Genomic DNA, 5,592 nt, shown 5'->3' on the forward strand with positions numbered 1-5,592 from the left:
GCTGTGACCACCAGGCGTTCCAGGTACATTGTGTTTCTGCCATCTGACACTCAGGAGGGGTTGCAGGGTTCACAGGAGAGAGGAAAGTAGGGTATTCCATTAGGGTTTGCTTTGTCCCCGGTGAATGGGGGCAGACAGTAAGGAGAAGCCATAGCAGGGCTCTGCTACAGAGCTGGGGATGAGACTGGGGCATTGGACTTGGAGAAATAGAAGGATAGGTGAAGATCTGCAGTTAGTCTACTTCCTGGTAGACCTGTGGGTTCCCAGAGACTGCCTGCTGGAACTGGGGGCTGAGATAAAGCATTGAGTCTGGGAGGGAGGTTAGGCGAGAAAGATCTGTGTGGTCCAAGATCTGTGTGGTCCTCTGGAGAGGGGCAGTGGGGGAAGGGAGGCTGCAGGGTGGGGGTTCTACAGAGTTGAAAATGAGACTGGGGGTTGGAGTTGGAGAAGTTAACTTACCTGCTTCCCTGGGCAGAGTGGCCTGTAGAACATTTAAAAATTCATGTAATTCCATTTTTCAGTTCTTGGGAGTATTCTTTGTGTTGTTGGAATTTTTACAAAATGTTCCTACCTAGGCTTTATCTCTTCAAATATTTTCTTCTAAAAGCGTCAAAGCTTCATGTCCCATGTTAAGGACTCGGGCCTGTTTTGAGCTGGTCTTTTTGTGCATGGCAAGAGATATGGATCTAGTTTCGTTATTTTACCTATGGATACTCAGCTTTCCCCAGCACTATTTGTTGAAGATGACGTCTTGCCTCTATTTTTTGTTTGAATATTAATGAAAGACTGTTTGTAGTTTTCTGGATTTATCTATGGATTTTCTAATCTACTTTGTCTACTCCCTGAGTCTGGTTTTCTATTGGCTCAAGGCTAGCTGTTATTAAGGCTTAACAGTTTTTTCCTTAAGAAATCCTGAATGTGCTGGGCAGTGGTGGTGCATGCCTTTAATCCCAGCACTTGGGAGGCAGAGGCAGGTGGATTTCTGAGTTCGAGGCCAGCCTGGTCTACAGAGTGAGTTCCAGGATAGACAGAACTACACAGAGAAACCCTGTCTCGAAAAACCAAAAAGAAAGAAAGAAAGAAAGAAAGAAAGGAAGGAAGGAAGGAAGGAGGGGAGGAAGGAAGGAAGGAAGGAAGAGAAATCCTGAATGCAAAGCCAACAGTGGGTTGTCTCTGATGTAAGTAGTATCTATACTATATCTAGGCTTTGAACTTGGCGAATCCCTCTGAGGGCTTCCAATGTGCAGGACCTTTGTGCCTGAGAGGTAGTTGTTATGACTAGTTAGCTGCTCCTTCTCTTGCATGCATTTCCTGTCTTGGAGTCTGTCTTGTACCACCTGGGATCTGCAGCTCCTGTCACAACATATTTCCTAATGGGCTGCAGGACTGCATGTTTCAACTCCATCTCCTCAGACCCATCCCTGGTTAAACAAACGTATGTGGCTCTTAAAAATTATAGACTAGGAATTTTCATGACCACGTCTTCTGCTTTGAGCTAAAATTTATTTTGAAAATCAATGCTAGAAAATGATTTCCTTTGGCTCACTGCTGTGTAGAGTGTGGTTCGCTTTTAGTTATAGCATCCAGCTTATCGAGAGGGGATTTGTAACAATGCGGAATCTTGGGTCCAGTCCTGTATCTGCTGAATCAGCATCGATATTTAATGAATACCTCTTGCGATCCTTGTGTGTATTGGAACTTGAAAAGTAGCCATTCTGGATGATTTATACTTGACATCTCAGTGAAGAGACATTGACACATTTATGGAAAATTTAAAAAGGATCAAGATATATATGTATACACACACACACACACACACACACACACATACACACACACACACACATGCGAGCGAGCACTTCAGCCCCAAAGCCAGCATCTTACTTAATGACGAAATTCATCCCTAAGACAGGCATAAGACAAGGGTGTCTAGGACCACTCCTACTGTCTAAAACCAGTTTTAAAATGTCATCCAGTATCACTAGCGAAAGGAGCATGAGTCAGAGGAGCAGCAGCACTGGGGAGATCCTCTGAGGCACAGTGCTTCTGTATAAGCATGAGAACCTCTGCACCCATGTAAGTGAGGCACGGTGGTACAAATCCGTGATCCCAGCATCAGGGCACGGGAAAGAAGCAAGTGGATCCCAGGCGCTTTCTGGCCAGTCAGCCTAATCGACACAGTGGGTTCCAGTTGCCGAGAGAGGTCTTCTCCAAAAACTGAGATGGAAAGAAATAGAGCATGGGACCTGCTGGTGTCCTCTGACACCCATCCATGAGCACAGGTGACCGTCTACATGCCTATACAACATACAAAGCAAAGGGAAAAGTCACCTGCATTTATAGGTCACGTGATAACAAACCTGAGTAGTTTTCAAATCTCTGAAAACACTGCTTAAACAATTATGTTGTTAAAGTAGCAGAGTTTAAAATTAGTGTAGAGGGGTAGCTGATGAGAGGCTTCAGTGGGGAGAAAAATGCATGTCACAAAACTCTGCTGGCGTGTGTTCAACCTCTAAACCCACAGTGAAAGAACCAGTTTCTAAAAGTTGTCCTCTGAGCTCCACATGTGCCCTACATATGTGTGTCCCCCCAACACCACACACTAAATAAATAAATAAATAAAGTGGATATATGTATAGAATTAGCATATAGAAAGCAATAAATTTCATATGTAAAAAAACCAAGAAATTATAAATATTTAGTTTTTTTTGGGGGGGGGGGTTGTTGTTGTTTTGTTTTTGGTTTTTCACGACAGGGTTTCTCTGTTTCCTGGAACTCACTCTGTAGACCAGGCTGGCCTTGAACTCAGAAATCCACCTGCCTCTGCCTCCCAAGTGCTGGGATTAAAGGTGTGTGCCACCACCGCCCAGCAATATTTGTTTTTAAATTGACACAGAATACCTAAGCACACATCTAATTAGAACTGATCAAAGTCTCTGGGTACAACGTCCCTCAAGTATGTCAAAATAGTAATGGAGATAGAAAGACAGATTGAATTTGAGTAAGAAAAGTCCATTACCGTAAAAATATACATGTCAGTTTTCTTCCTTGAAGTTTAACAAATTGATTATGTCTTTCGTTTTGAACAACTAAATATAAATGGCTTAGAAAACCTTAAAAAGAAAAAGCTAATGAGTACAAACTCAGGTTTAAGCCAGATGTTAAAGCACATTTTTTTTTTTAAAGCAAACTAACTTATTTTTCAGCATCTAAAACTTTCTGTGAACAGCCTCCCTGGTGTGTGTGGCGATACATCTTGGAGTAGTGGATACATATGTCACTGGCTTCGCCACAGTGGCTGTAGTTCTTGCCATCAGAATGCAAGACAACACTGTTGATAACTCTTCTTCAAATGCCAAAGGGGAGAATCTGGCCTCAAACTTGTCAATCCTGGTGGAGGCTGTGGTTAGATCTCTGGCTTCTTGACCCCCTGGCAGTGCCACATGGTCATAGTTGGGAGAGAGTGTAGCTGAGTTGATGGGACATTGTGTTTGGAAAATCTTCTGATATTCAAGACTCGTGGAGTCAAATTGCTTGGCTGTGCTATCCTTGGATGGGGTGACAAACATGGTCATGTCTCTAGACAACTGGATGACACTGACCTGCTGTGATGTCCCTTAATATTAACCAAGACCTCTCCAGACTTGGCGCTATGCTGGCTGAGCTCTCTTCAATCTCATGGCCTGCAATGATGTGCATCCCCAGGGGTCCCCAAACAGCACGTGATCTTGGAATCCTTGCTGGGTATCTTCATGTAGGACTCATTACTGTTGATCTGGCTTGGAGCCCATAGATCAAAGAAGCTCACAAAACACTGCTATCCCATCTGTGTGTCTGTGGAGAACATGATGATATTGTCCTGTAAGTCAGTGCCACAGGTCTGGGCAGCTGAGTTGGTGTTGAGTAGAACCAGCTGCTCTCCTGTTTCACAATCCCAGAGACAACAGCTGTTGTCAGCTGAGCCAGTAAGGACATGTGTAGTGTCCCAGTCAACATCCACACACCACACAGCTCCATGTAGGTGCCTAGCCTCTTGCCATTCACAGAGTACCACACACTGACAAGAGGGGCTGTGATCAGGATGAAGAGGAGCTCTACTTGGCAGTTGTGCTTGGTTTGCATGATGGACCACTCATGGGCCCGCAGCAGTATGGGATCCATCCCGGTGGTGATTCAGAGCCAGATGTTAAAGCATTTACAAAGTCTCTATAATTAGAAGACAATTGTATTGGCAAGTGAATAAGCTGACAACCAGTGGAATCAAATAGAAAATCCAGAAATAACCCTAAGTTATTTGCACATGGGTCTGTAGACTCTAAGGAAGGCTGTTTCTGAAACCTATAGAGAAATACGGACTTTTCATGAATGATATTGAGAAAATGGACCTCCATATGGAAAAGATAGAAATGATATCATCCTGTACGCTCCACACCACTCGGCTAGTCCAAATGCTAGAGAAAAACAGGGTGCCTTTCCTTTCATAAAAGCTTGTGAAATTTCCCCAAACTTAGGAATACTTAATTATTTTAGCTATATTTCTAAAGTTCTGTGAGAAAAGTAAGCCATTAAGCAAGTAACCTAAAAATCTAACCAAGACACTAGTGCTGCCTGGGGAAATATCTGTAACTCCTTATATCAAAGGTTAGAGTCTCTAACAGCTAATGAATTTCTATAAATTGAGAAGGCAAATAACATTTTGTAAAACTGAGCAGGAAATACACACATGGTTCACCAGAAAAGAAATGCAAATGGACCTTCCAGATGTGATAAGATGCTCCAATCAGCTCCTCGTGAGAGAGGGGGGAAATTGAAACTACATTAAAATACCATCTCTGCCCTGTCAGCCTGGCAGAACTCCAGGGGCTTAACAATGGGACTGGCAAGACTGGAAAGAAATTGGCATTCTCATGTATTGTTGATGAGGTAAAAGCCCAGAGGACGGGATGTGTCCATTATCAGAGTTCCACAAGCATTTACATTTTGACCCCTTAATTCCATGGCAAGACATCTTTCTTATAGAGTAACAGGTGGGAAATTCAGAACGGCACATAAACAAGACAATTCAATTTGTGTGTGACAGCAGACTGGTAAACAGCCCACACCCAATGCCAAGGGCTGGCTTAAAACAAACTCTTACATAGCCACACAACGGAGGAAAGTTCAAGGGCAGAGAACGCCTATCATATGCCATTCTTCACCTGAGAACACGGATACCTGTTTTATTTGTTTATATTCATAAGCAATGGATGGCGAAAAGCCCAGACTACTGAAAATGGCTGTGTGTGTATGTGTGTATGTGTGTGGGGGGGTGCAGGGTAGAGAGGGGGTAACAGTGCTGCAGGGATGGAAATGGTGGTCTGCACTTCTTTAGCTGTGCTTCGTTATATTTCTGTACGTAGTGGAATTTTGGAACGATGCGGTAAACACTTTCATCTGATACTAAAGTAAAATCAGGGAAGTATGAAGAAAACAAGAAGCAAAGAGGTTTTTAAGAAGTGAAAATAAGCAAAAAAATTTTTTAAAGAAAGAACAACCCATATTTCCAATTTGTGGGATTGTGTTTCAGTCACACAGAGGAATGCTTCATGTGAC

General features: G+C 43.1%; 1 pseudogene; it reads right to left on the reverse strand.

Moving 5' to 3' along the window:
• Positions 1-3,209: 3,209 nt before the first annotated feature.
• On the reverse strand, positions 3,210-4,161 carry LOC114640454 (annotated as a pseudogene).
• Between the last annotated feature and the right edge of the window lie 1,431 nt (positions 4,162-5,592).

The sequence above is a fragment of the Grammomys surdaster genome, unplaced genomic scaffold (genome assembly GCF_004785775.1).
Source record: "Grammomys surdaster isolate TR1022 unplaced genomic scaffold, NIH_TR_1.0 125818, whole genome shotgun sequence".
Taxonomy (NCBI): Eukaryota; Metazoa; Chordata; class Mammalia; order Rodentia; family Muridae; genus Grammomys; species Grammomys surdaster.